This window comes from Medicago sativa, chromosome 6, assembly GCF_051527215.1.
Source record: "Medicago sativa cultivar Bolivia chromosome 6, Bolivia_mono, whole genome shotgun sequence".
Lineage (NCBI taxonomy): Eukaryota > Viridiplantae > Streptophyta > Magnoliopsida > Fabales > Fabaceae > Medicago > Medicago sativa.
In genome coordinates, this window is record NC_140754.1 from 18,248,428 (window position 1) to 18,262,240 (window position 13,813).

Consider the following 13,813-nt stretch of genomic DNA (forward strand, 5'->3'; position numbering starts at 1 on the left):
ATATAAAGGAGTGAAGACCTAGAGATTTGGTAATGCAAGAACGCTGAACGAAAGACTCACAAGATTTTCACAAGTACCAAACCTCTGCTGAAATTGTTCTGCATTCACTTAGAATTTCTGTGTCTCAAGTCATATCTTAGAAATTCTTAAGTCCATTGAGTCTGTATCTGATTTGTATTGTGAGCACCTCTGATTGTATATCAAGTGTTCAACCTTAAACAATTTTCTGTGTAATTTTGTTTAGTTAAGAAGTCTCTTGCAGTTGTGCTTGAGCAGGAAGTCTCTTGATTGTGTTCTTGAGCAAAGGAAGTCTCTTGCTTGTGTGCTTGAGCATTGGAAGTCTCTTGCTTGTGTGCTTGAGCATTTGTAATCAGATATTACTCATAGTGAAATCTCCTTGGAAGTGCAAGGGGGACTGGACTACTTCCGGATTGTGGAAGGAACCAGTATAATTGCTTTGTGTCGTTCTTCTTCTCTCTCTCTCTGTTTTATTCCGCTGCATTTAGATTCTGATTATCACTTCAGAAGCTGTCTCACTTAGCTTCTGATCAGTGTGTTCAGTTTTTAGGAGAAACGAAGAATTTTTCTAAAACACAATTCAACCCCCCTTCTTGTGTTTTTCTCACCTTCAATGTTAACTTGTGCCCCCAAGGCACATGTTAAGATACTCATTATAGAAATACATATATCAAAAGTCGTGCATTCAACTTCTTAAAAGTTGTTATATTGTATTTTCCAATGCAACATTGCTCTATTTAGGTTGCTTAACATGTGCCCTAAGGGCACAAGTTAACATGACCCTTTAAGTTATTGGTAAATGAGAGTGACTCCTATGTTTGAATATTATTCTAAGAAAGTTGCAAAAGAAAAGTCCTAAAATCTACTTGATGTTTGTCAATGAAGCTACATGTTTTACAAGTAATTGGGCTTCATGGCTCATTATTTATTTATTTTTGTTAGAAACGTGGCTCATTACCTTTGTTCATATACACTTTTCTCAAAGTTTTTTTTTTAAATGCAAAGGCACTAATTAGCAGGACTAAAAGTACAAAAATGTTATTTCTTGAAATAAGTATAATAAAAATTTATTAAGACTTATGTAAATAAATACTTAAAGTGTAAAAAACTTATTTTCAATGCAAAATTTAATTTTTTTTATTTTCTTAATTAGTGTCCTAATGTACTGGTTAGCATGACTTTACAAAAATGTTTTTATATATTTAGCATCGAGTAAATAGGCAATTACCCCCCCTAAAATTGTAAGTTTCGTCAATTACCCCCTGAAATTAACAAAATGTCAATTATCCCCATGAAATTGCACAACGTTAATCAATTTACCCCCTCCGTCAAATTTTTCTGTTAGTCAACATGAGGTTTTGCAAATACCCCCCTGAAGTTTTGCACTTATGTGCAAAATGCCCCCCGAACTTGAAAATTTATATTTTTTTCTTATCTTTAACTCAAAAGATATTAAAGACAAACAATTAACAGTTAACTTTAATACTTTACATTGCTCTTTCATTCTTAAAGGGGTCTGTTATTTTATTTTGTTTCTGTTATGTCATTTGATTGTTCAATTCTCCATAACTTATGACTTATTTAAATAGTGACACGCCAATTCACAACAAAGTAAGCTAGAGACACGCATTCCTCATGAATAATTAATTCTAGCAGTTTCTTAAGATAAGTTTGAATAAAATTATTCTATCTTAAAAATTGAACTAAACATGCATTTTGCTAAAGTAATATGAAGTTATTAATTCTGCATTAGTTTTAGAGGATATATTATTATTGTAACCTTAAATATTAAAGATAATCGTTAATTGTTTGTCTTTAATATCTTTTGAGTCAAGGATAAGAAAAAAAACATATAAATTTTTAAGTTTAGGGGGCATTTTGCACATAAGTGCAAAACTTCAGGGGGGTATTTGCAAAACGTCATGTTGACTAACAGAAAAATTTGACGGAGGGGGTAAATTGATGTGCAATTTCAGGGAGGTAATTGACGTTTTGTTAATTTCAAGGGAGTAATTGACGAAACTTACAAGGGGTAATTGCCTATTTACTCATTTAGCATCATTTGGGTTTGCTATCAAAATACCAATTGAACTTTGTCAAAAAAATACATCAATTGAATTCGTCACATGCAGATTTTTTTACATATATTGATATTTCTAATAATATCATGGTGTGTGAAAACTTCTATCTTACCCAACCTTGAAAAAAAGTTTTCTAATTTATATGGGTGAATGTTTTTCTGATGTTTATAATGATGCCATCGATCGAACATATTTTTCAAAAGAAAATATATATCTTAAAGTGAGTGTAAATTTAATTCATATAATTTATATATCTTCTCTTTCTTCAAAAAAAAATTTACATGTCTTCTGTAGCGAGACGGGTGAAATGGGCCATCATTTAGCCTTTTTAGGTGATCCATCATACGAAAATTGCTTTTTTTCTCAAACAATTTTGCTCATTTCCACCCTAAACTTCAAAAAATAACTCTAACATGAGTTAACTCATTTTCGGTGTCCAGCATGACTTAACTCATGTTGACAGCTAGCGTGAGTTAACTCACATTGCAATTCATTCCTATTTTTAGGCTAACACTAGCAGGTCCACACTTCAAACACACATTTCTTTCCCTCTTCACCTCCAAAATACCCAAAAGTGTGAATTTTTTGTGAAAAAACTTGAGCTCAAATCATTGGAAATCGTCAGAAAGCAAGTTTCTGCATGTATCGAACGTCAAAAACCAGGTAATGTATCGTACATGCTATTTACATTTTGCTGGTTTTTTTGCTATGTTCGTCATTTTGGAGCCCTAAACATAGCGTGAGTTAACTCACGCTGAGTTCCCAACGTGAGTTAACTTGCATGGGGTCAGTATTAGAATTTTGGCGCCAAATATTTTCCACCTTAGGCTTGTTACATAAGTTATTTATATTTTTCTCTTTATTATTTTTTATTCGATAGATATAGTGATGGTTGAAAATATGGTGGATGATGGTGTTGAGCTGAAATCGGCCATCATTGAAGCTCACGTTGATTTCATTGTCAACCCTACCATTGAAACTTCTGTTGAAGTCAAAATTTCCAATCAAGCTTCTATTGAAGCGAAACCTACCGGTGTTTCCAAGCTTCGTGATAATGAAGTAAACACTGCCTTATTTTTTTCACAAATGATAGAGGGCGAGAGTGAGATGACTTGTTTGGTTGGATTCATCAACAAGCGGCAAAGGGCGGGATTTACTATATCTATAGATAAATCCAATATAAAAAATCCAATGTTGAAGTTGCAATGCTTTGTTACTTTTTTAACCCCCATCAACAGGTTAGATGAGTTGAAGGCACAACTTAACAGATATTTTGTCCATCTTGGTGAAAATCAAAGAACATCTCATGTATTTGTACAGGTGTCATGTGGGAATATGACGACGGATAAAGATGAAGATGGTTGGAAGACTGTTTATTTTCCAAAAGTTATCCATGATGATGGTGATGTAGATTACATGTTTAGGTTGATGGTTGGAAGTAATATCTTACATATTTGTTTCCGCTCCACTGAAGTGTAATATGCATTGGCGTGTAATAGTGTCATATGTTCCAAAAAAATATTTAATGTTGCACTTTTGATGAAATTCAATATTTTGTGGATTGTGTATGTAATGGTGAATTTTTTTAATTTTGATTAATTATGAGTGATTATGTTATGATGAGTATTATGAGTAAATCATGTTGTTGAATTGATGTAAATTGGATCAATTAAAAGCGTGTATATATTACGGACCATTAATGGCTTGGTTAGAAGCATTAAATGTTGTTCTGTTAGCAGACCAGAACACAACGTGAGTTATCTCATGCTGGCTTTCAAGATAAGTTAAGTCATGCTGGTTCTACCGAACGTGAGTTAATTCACTTTGGGGTTAGTTCTGGAAATCCAATGTGGGAATGAGCAAAACTGTTTGGAAAAAAAATACAATTTTCTCCATCATACACCAAATCAATTCAACGATAAATTTATCTACTATTGTAACCACCACATCTTAAGACGTAAAGAAGAAAAGTCTTACACCCCATACTAACCTCTGGAGTTCGTATGTATTATTATTAATTTCTTAAATGAACCAAAATTTAAACTATACACCTTGATTTTTATTTTTCTTGTTCAGTGTTGAATGAAGATGATGGAACATGTTGTGTTTATGATTTTTCATCAATTATGTGTATCATGTCATCTAATAGTTTTGATTATGTGTTAAACATGTATCATCAAAAGTAAATTATTTTGTTGGAATACATTATGTGTTTGTATACATGTCATATTTAAATAGGATTTTGACTATATATGAATATGAGTATATCTTCATTTATTTGATTAAAAGTATGTTAATAATATATAATAAAAAAAACTTAAGTTAATGATAAATGGCATCAACTTTTTGTATAGTCATATGACACATGATTAATCTGGTTCAAAGATTTACATAATGCAATTGAGTGGTTCAAACAAAATGAAGTTCACAAACTAGACTCTGTTTTATTAACTATGTTAAAACTTTATTCACTATCAAAATCAAAAAGTGGTATTGTTGTTAAATATCCATAAACTAAAATGAGTAACATATGAATCGAAGAAGGTAATGACTAACAAAATTCTTAAATGCAAAAGCAAAATTTTAGTGTAATATATCCCTAATAATTACTATGTTAAGTAGTAGTAATGGTTGGGGATTTATGACAGTACAAGTGAGTTTTGAAAACATGGAATAATATAACACAAATGAGATACAAATGAGATGAATACGCAAAATATCATAATACCATATATAAGTAACAATAGATAGAAACAAACACAAACATTCAATTCAATTACATCAGAAACAAGCTTTAATCTTTATTTTGTAGAGGCATAATACTAAACAATTTAATAAATCAATTGAATGGTCATTGTTGCTACAATTTTAAAATTTATTCTTCACATAATTGATAGAATTTCACATAAACAATGTTAGCTACAACCTACATAAATGTGACAATAATCAATGTGACAATAATAGAGTGGATATTTTGAAATTTTTGAAAATGTTGTTTTGAGTGTTTTCTAAATCTTTGGTGTCTACAAAGAATGTTGAAAAAAGAGGTATTTACTTTACTAGGTTTGATTTTTATCTTCCATCATACAACATACAACTTTCACATGATTGGTATACAATATTTTGTCTTTCCTATTTTGACCAGTATACCAAGTACAAACTATTGGTTTATAATGTTTTATATATAATTCATTCATTAGCATCAAGGTCTATCTACTATTGGTTATGATTACTATCAAAATCAAAATAAAATTTTAAGTTAAAAACAACATTTAAAAGAGATTGAGTAATTCTTAAAAAAATATATATATGTCAAGTAGTAGTATTAAAAATGTTTGGGCATCTATGACACTGCAAGTGAGTTTTGAAAACATGGAATAATATAACACAAATGAGATGAATACGCAAAATATCATAATACCATATCTAAGCAACGATAGATAGAAACAAACACAGACATTCAATTCAATTACATCTGAAACAAGTTTTAATCTTTATTTTGTAGAGGCATACTACTAAACAATTTAATAAATCAATTGAAGGGTCATGATTGCTGCAATTTTAAAATTTATTCTCCACTTAATTGATAGTATTTCGTATAAACATTGTCAGCTACCACCTACATCAATGTGACAATAACAGAGTAAATATTTTGAAATTTTTGAGAATGATGTTTTCAATGTATTATTATTTATTTCTCCACTTAATCACTTTATCTTCTATTGCAACCATCATATGTATTATTATTTATTTCTTAAATGAACTAAAATTTAAACTATACACCTTGATCTTTATTTTTCTTGTTCGGTGTTAAATGGAGATGATGAAGTGTTAGAGTGCCAGACCAACTAGAATAAAAAAGGAAGACCCAAAAACCTTTTTGGATGAAAAATTTTCCACTTAAAATAAATTCAATAGTTTTTATCTCATTTAATTTATGGACTGTCTATTAAATCACAAGACCAATGCCCATGTAGTATTTCACAAACTTCTTCTTAGGTTTTCACAAATGGCTGATGATATAGGTGATCAAAATAGTTTAGTTTGTGTTAAGACAAAGAAAGGAAAATTTGTTGAATATATATAATAATAATTCACTGAATGTCACCGTAGCTAAGTTGAAGAAAGACATTGAGGATCAGCACCATAAAAAACAATGAGTAGTGTAAGGAGTTACAAAAATTAATTGGAAGTTACATGATAAAGAAGTCAATAAATATATAGATCATGTAGCAAGTATATGAAGAAAAGTCAACCTATGTGAATGTGAAGCAACATTACATAGATGATGCATTACATCATACCAATATTACAGCAATCCATAAGTTAACCAAGCTTAAAGAACATCACTAACAAACTTAAAAACAACAACAATACCAAGCTTAATTGAATTGAATTGAATGAGAACACATAGTTTGTATTGACATAGTTTGTATTTAGTTATATTTGGATTGACTTATTTGAATGAATTTCACTTATTTAGGTCCTGTATTGATTGATGATACAGTGCTTGATGCTTTTGATATTTTTGCTGCTGGACTTGATGCAGCTAGGAAGAATCGTGAAGGGTTACTTCAGAAACTATTCAAGTCTTATTTGAATGAATTTCACTTATTTAGGTCCTGTATTGATTGATGATGCGGTGCTTGATGCTTTTGATATTTTTGCTGCTGGACTTGATGCAGCTAGGAAGAATCGTGAAGGGTTACTTTGGAAACTATTCAAGGTATTTGATATACGTATATATGTATGCATGTATGTATATATGTATGCATGTATGTATGTTTGTATGTATACGTATATATGTTGGCTAAAGTGTATCATATTACACACAATAGTTGTCAAATGCACCGCATTTCCGCAATGACAACTATGTCTTTGACTATTATCGTAAAACATGTGTTTATCTGCGTTTTGTGAATGTGATTTACTTATACCGATTGTTGATATATTAATTACTATTGGTCAATAGGATTACCAAACCAGTGAATTAAACGATATACATGTTATGGAAGAGAGGCTGAAGGCAGCTTGTAATGTCGAAGATGCTAGTTTTGCTAGTGTTGATGAGAGTATGAAGGTTTGTTTCTATCTGTTGTATTGTAATATATTCTTACTAGACTTTTCACTCGTGCTGTCGCACGGGTCATATACAATGTAAATGTAGTATTAAAAGATAAAAATAAATCATGTAATTCCATCATCATAAACCAAGTTTCATAACGTTAATTTCAATAATACGTAAAGCCAATTGTGTCTACAGTGTTTTTAAAGGTAAAGGCATGTTAAAAGTTGAGTTTTTGATTTTTCATTATATACATCTATCATCTATCTAAATGGATGGTCCTCTATTTTTACTGTTTAGTTTTCTAATGAAAAAAATTAATTTTACAAAATTGATTTGAGTTAATTGTACAGTGGTCTGTGTTTATATTTATATATGTTTGCATAAATGTGTTGAACAATAATTTAACGCTTACATGTTTGAAGACAAAACTTTAAATTTCGTATTTAAGCTAGAATTATACAAAACTTTAAATATTTAGTCTTCTAGAAATGCATTCTAGAGTTAGCTTCCATTTTCTCTCTATTGCAATTAAAAAGTAAAATTCATAACTAAATGTCATTATACAATTACGTAAATATTTTCTCCCCGTTTACTTTTTTAAAACATTTAGTTTTCATTTACTTGTCATTATACAATTACCTAAATTAATTATTCTTTGACTACAGTTATATGAAAGCAGCCGAGCCATTGAATTTAGGCTAGCTGTCAGGAACGTTCGTGTTGATGAAATACCCGGATTGATGGATGCAAGACACAAAGACCGTAATCGTTGCACTTTAATATTAACAGACGGGAACTCAACAAAGTCCCTTGATGTGCGTCGTTAAGCCTTATAACATTTTTATTTATTCAATTCAATCAATGTTAAAAATAATAATTTTTTATGTTTTTATTTTGTGGGTCTATAGATGGGGTGAAAAAATAGAATTTAACTTCAATATACAGATAGTGTAAATTAGTAACGTGTAATCGTTAAATTAATTATTTTTATGTTTAATGATGTGGCAATTGATGATTGGTTGACAATTTAAAAAAAAAATCATTGAGTTCATTCATACTAACTAAATCTATACAAATAAAGTTCGTATCCATTTTATTTTTCTTAATTTTTTTTTAAATAGAAAACTATTGCATTTCATTAAAAATTAAATGATCAATATAAGAGAAGATGTAAAAATAAAGTTGAGAATGAGTGTTTATATGGCCACTTTAAGGGATGTAAACCTAGGTATTTAATGGTTGTAATTCCTACATGTGAGGATATGAAAAATCTAGTTGCATTTTTATTCTCTTGTTTATTCTCTGCCGTTTTTCTTTCCTTTAGCATAGCATGATTTGATTGGTAGTTGCAGATCCTAACATCATGAAGCATGTTGTGTTTATGATTTTTAAGTAATCATGTGGATCATGACATCTAGTAGTTTTGATTATGTGTTAGACATGTATTATTAAGAGTAAATTATTTTGTTGGAGAACATTATGTGTTTGTATACATGTTATATTTAAATAGGATTTTGACTATATATGAATATGAGTATATCTTCATTTATTTTATTCAAAGTATGTTAATAATATAAAAAAAAACTTACGTTAATGATACATGGCATCGACTTTTTGTACAGTCATGTGACACATGATTAATTACGTTCAAAAATTTACATAATGCAATTGAGTGGTGCGAACAAAATGAAGTTCACAAACTAAATTCTGCTTTATTAACTACATTAAAATAAACTGTATTCACCACCAAAATCTAAACGAGGTATTGATGTTAAACATTCAAACTAAAATGAGTAACATGAATCTAAGAAGGTAAGTACAAACAAAGTTCTTATTTGCAAAAGCAACAATTTAGTTTAATATATTCCCAATAATTAATATGTCACATAGTAGTATTAAAAATGTTTGACCATCTATGACAATACAAGTGGGTTTTAAAACATGGAATAATATAAAACAAATGAGAAGAATACGCAAAACATCACAATACCATATATAATTAACCATCGATAGAAACAAACACAGACATTCAATTCAATTACCAAACAAGATCATACACATTTCAAATCAAAGAAAAGTAATGTTAATGCAATGTTTTTGCACCTCTACTTCATATGTATGTGGTACCATATTACTAACTCTAGATAGCAAACTAGAAGTAAATGTTTAGTGTCTTATGTGTTTGTATACATGCATGTTATATCTAAATAGGATTTTGACTATATATGAATATGAGTATATCTTCATTTATTTTATTAAAAGTATGTTAATACTATAAAAAAAAACGTAGGTTAATGACACATGACATCGACTTTTTGTATAGTCATGGACATGTGATTAATCAGGTTCAAAGATTTACATAATGCAATTGAGTGGTGCGAACAAAATGAAGTTCACAAACTAGACTCCGTTTTATTGACTACATTAAAATAAACTTTAATCACTACCAAAATCAAAACGTGGTATTGATGTTAAACATCAAAACTAAAATGAGTAGCATATGAATCTAAAATGGTAAGGACTAACAAAGTTCTTATTTGCAAAAACAACAATTTGGTTTAATATATCCCCAATAATTATTATGTCAAATAGTAGTATTAAAAATGTTTGGGCATATATGACAACACAAGTGAGTTTTGAAAATATGTAATAATATAAAACAAATGAGAAGAATACACAAAACATCACAATACCATATATAATTAACAATAGATAAAAACAAACACAACATTCAATTCAATTACCAAACAAGATCATACACATTTCAAATCAAAGAAAAGTAATCTTAATATATATAAATGTTAATTAGTCTGATTAACCTTAATCCCACCGATTAGTTTGATTAACCTTAATCCCACCACTGATTAATCCTAATCCCGCCTTTTTTGAGAGGTTTAAAGAATATTTATGAAAAACAGCTCTGCATGTATTTGAACCCGCACCCACTTGGTTTCATCCCACAATTTTTGCCACGCAACCATTAGTTGTTTTAGTGATTTAATTTTGCTTCCACTACTTGATATCCAATACCATACACCATATTTAAAACCCCTTTTCCTCTCTTTCCGGAATTCAACTTTATATGGTTCACAAACGTTTTTCCCCTTATTCCTGCGATCTCAAGCAAGAAGCAGCCATTTCCATCCCTTTCTTCCCCATTTTCCTTCGATTTCTCCTAAAAAAATGTGATTTTGATGCAGATTTCATTCATAATAACTTATTAATGGTATGATCACTAAAGTAATTTTCATATTAATGCTATTTTATTCATTTTGATTTTGTGGATTGTGATTGTGTCAGTTTTCATGATGAAGGGCAATGCTTGAAATATTGTATTCATTATATTGATTGTGGATTGTGTCAATTTTCGTTCGTTATCAATGGTTGAAATTAGGGTTTGAAAATTTGGGGATTTAATGTATATCAGTCACCTGAAGACATGTTACGATAGAAAAATATGATTTTTCTATTTTATGTATTTCATTCTGATGCAATAGGGCGTGTCAATTTCCCCTTTTTACTATTTTTTTCTCCCGATTGCCAATGCTTATAATTACTAATTACTAATTGGTTGATAGGCCTTAAAAATAGGGAAATTTTCCAGCTCAAGCCATTATTAAATCCTTAACGCCTTTTAGGAAGTTTTTTCTTGAACTTGAAAACGTGCATTTGTTGTTGCTTGAAAATAGGGATCACTCCAACCATAACTAATGTGCAGTGGATGTTTTCACATAAATCCCACCACTCCAAGCATTTTGGGTGGTTTTTAATAATGAACGGGTAACTTTCAAATTTTCCCTCTCTTCTTATAAATAGACACCTTCCTAAACTTCTTATTCACCATAAATTCTATCATTCTATCCTCTCCATCAGAAGCTGATATCAGGCAAAGTATGTCAACGATAATGATATACTTCACATTTATACTTCTGATTATTCACGGTATGTAACATAACTAATGTGTATCTCATCGATTTTAGGATGTCAATGACGAAAATGGCTCTGATCTCTGAGATTGTGTGTGGGAAGATTGACTTTAATTTCAGGGCTGGAGTAATTCATCTCTGGTCAGGTTATTTTTATATTTTTCTTACCTTATTCTTGCAATTTTGGTGTGAAATGGAGTTTGAACTTGAATTGCTTTTGCAGGCTTCAGTTACAGAAGCTAGATAGCGGAAAAAGTCATGGTAATGGCTACTTCAGATACACTACAATTGTTAAATCATTTGGATCGTGCAAAGAAGAGGGCAAATCACTTGCCACAATTTTTTAAGGTAAAGTTAAAATCAAGAAGCTAGAAAGTGGCTTCTTTATGGTAATGTTTTATGTTAGTGCTAATTATTGAGACTTTTATTCGTATTTTTAGTTAGTACCTATCTTATATAATTTTGTGATATAGTAATATTACTTGTTGAGGGTTAACATTAAAATTTTGCCCTACACAAAAAAGGAAGAGAAATTTAGCAATTATCTATTTGAAAGTCACAGAAATATAGTATAACCAATGACATGAAATAGAAGAATTTAAAAGTAAAATGATCGAGGTTGGGTTGGAATAGACCCTTCTGTGTGTTGGGTATAGGAAATTAAATAAATTAACAATGTGATGGATAAACTTTTACAATATTATTTATACATTTTAAAAATAAAGATTTACTTCAAATGATAATGTTCTACTATATTGTTTCACTAACATGACTTTATACTTCGGCCTTTATGTAGTGTTCCATTATTGTCGTTGTTTAATTGTCATTAGTTATATCTTAGATTGAAATTTCACATGCATGTATGATTTTAGCACTTTTTTGATTCTATATTTATTTCTTCTTTGCACAGATTGAAAGTACAACCTCTGCGAGCTTCGTAAGCATACCTACAATTGGAATTCATGTATTTATTGATCTTCTCTGTTTCACAACTGCATTTAGGCCATAGTGGAAGGAAATATATATACATTAGTTACAAGGTAGGATGAGTCTATTTTAGAGCCATTGTAGCATTGGGGTATAAGAACTTGGTTAATGTCAATTATGCTTAGTTTGTAATTATTGGTTGCTTTCTATTTGTATGTTGGTGTTGCAAACAAGAGGTTATTAAATTTCGGTTGCAAAAGAAAAAATGGATGATTAAAGAACAGCTAAGGCATCTGATTGTGAAGTTTAATTTTGTTTTTGTCATATTCAGTTTTCTCTTATTGGGTGAAATATCCTTACTATTATACAGATACACAACATTTGCTTTCCAAAATTGTATTCTCATTAGAGTAATGATATGTTTCTTAAGCTTATTATTCTAACTTATTCAACTTGATTTATCGCAGCAAGTATATATATATTCAACTTGATTTATCGCAGCAAGTATATATATTTTATTTCAACAATGATATTGAATTAGAGACATTAATTTGGAGCTGTCGATATTATTTTTTTACAAAATCTTCCATAAAAATTCTCTTATCTTTCTTTATGTTTATTTTGGTTGTTGGTGTTGACTAATTTAGATCCAATTGTAGTCCCGGATTTGATGGAAAAAAAATTGCTATACCTACTTCTGAAGAAAAATTTGATGTTGATATGAAACTACAAACAAAAAAAAAGACCCGTGCATCGCACGGGTCGGGGTCTAGTGTTAATGCAATGTTTTTGCACCTCTACTTCATATGTATGTGGTACCATATTACTAACTCTAGACAGCAAGCTAGAAGTAAATGTTTGGTGTCTCTGTTGAAGCAACACCTCAGTGGTTGACTTCAATGCTTAGCACTCTCACTAGTAAAATATTGACTGGTGTCTAGCCAGGACTGTTTAGCTTTTGACGACTGTTCTGACATCATGCAATAAATAGGAGTCAATTAAGAGCTCCATACTGGACATATACATTTAAAAATCACCCACAAGGCCCTCTAAATGACCTTCACCGTCTCGATAATCACCATCATTGTTATCTAAATGAGTATCATCACCGTCTCTCATATGCTAAGTACGTCATAATTAGGATATTCTTCGAGCACCACCATTGCCTCTCCCAATCTAGATAACTCGTCTTGATAATGTCCATCACAAAGTTATAAAATACACAAATTTCATAATAATAATTACCTTATAATTTATTTAAATTAAAGATTTCATACTTTCAACAACACATATCAAAACAAAACAATACTTCGTATTACAACAACACATATTCGACATACTGTTCAAATATCACATCAATATATATCATTTATAGTTCAACAATTCTATAGATATACTCAATCAATTAAGAACATGTTGTCAATTTATCAAGTACTTCATTTATCACACATCTCAGATGCTAATTGCAATCAAACATGAATTTAATAATGTTTCTAATTCTTATTTTATCTTCACACTTCAAATTCAGTTATCGCTCAAAGGGCTTCAACCATTCAGAATGAGCCATCTGATTTGTTAAAAATACAATTGTTCATGTTCATTTCATTTAATTCATTGATTTTCGACTCACTCTCACCCTGTACCTGGTTTGATGCTCTTCAATAGTATAAGAGTTAAAAATAATTTTCGCAACAATATAAGATTGCATAGCAACGACGTCACAGATTTAATGAAACATGATTGGTAAATTACGTGGAGTACAAAAATTAGGAGTAAATAATTAATAAAATTAT

At 30.1% G+C, this 13,813-nt stretch overlaps 1 long non-coding RNA gene across 1 annotated transcript; it reads left to right on the plus strand.

Annotated features, from left to right (window-relative positions):
* The first annotated feature begins 9,185 nt into the window (after positions 1-9,185).
* On the plus strand, positions 9,186-12,344 carry LOC146913389 (uncharacterized). Its single transcript, XR_015013451.1, has 4 exons — positions 9,186-10,947; positions 11,148-11,234; positions 11,317-11,441; positions 12,004-12,344. It is a non-coding gene; the product is annotated as an uncharacterized LOC146913389 (long non-coding RNA).
* Positions 12,345-13,813: the final 1,469 nt, after the last annotated feature.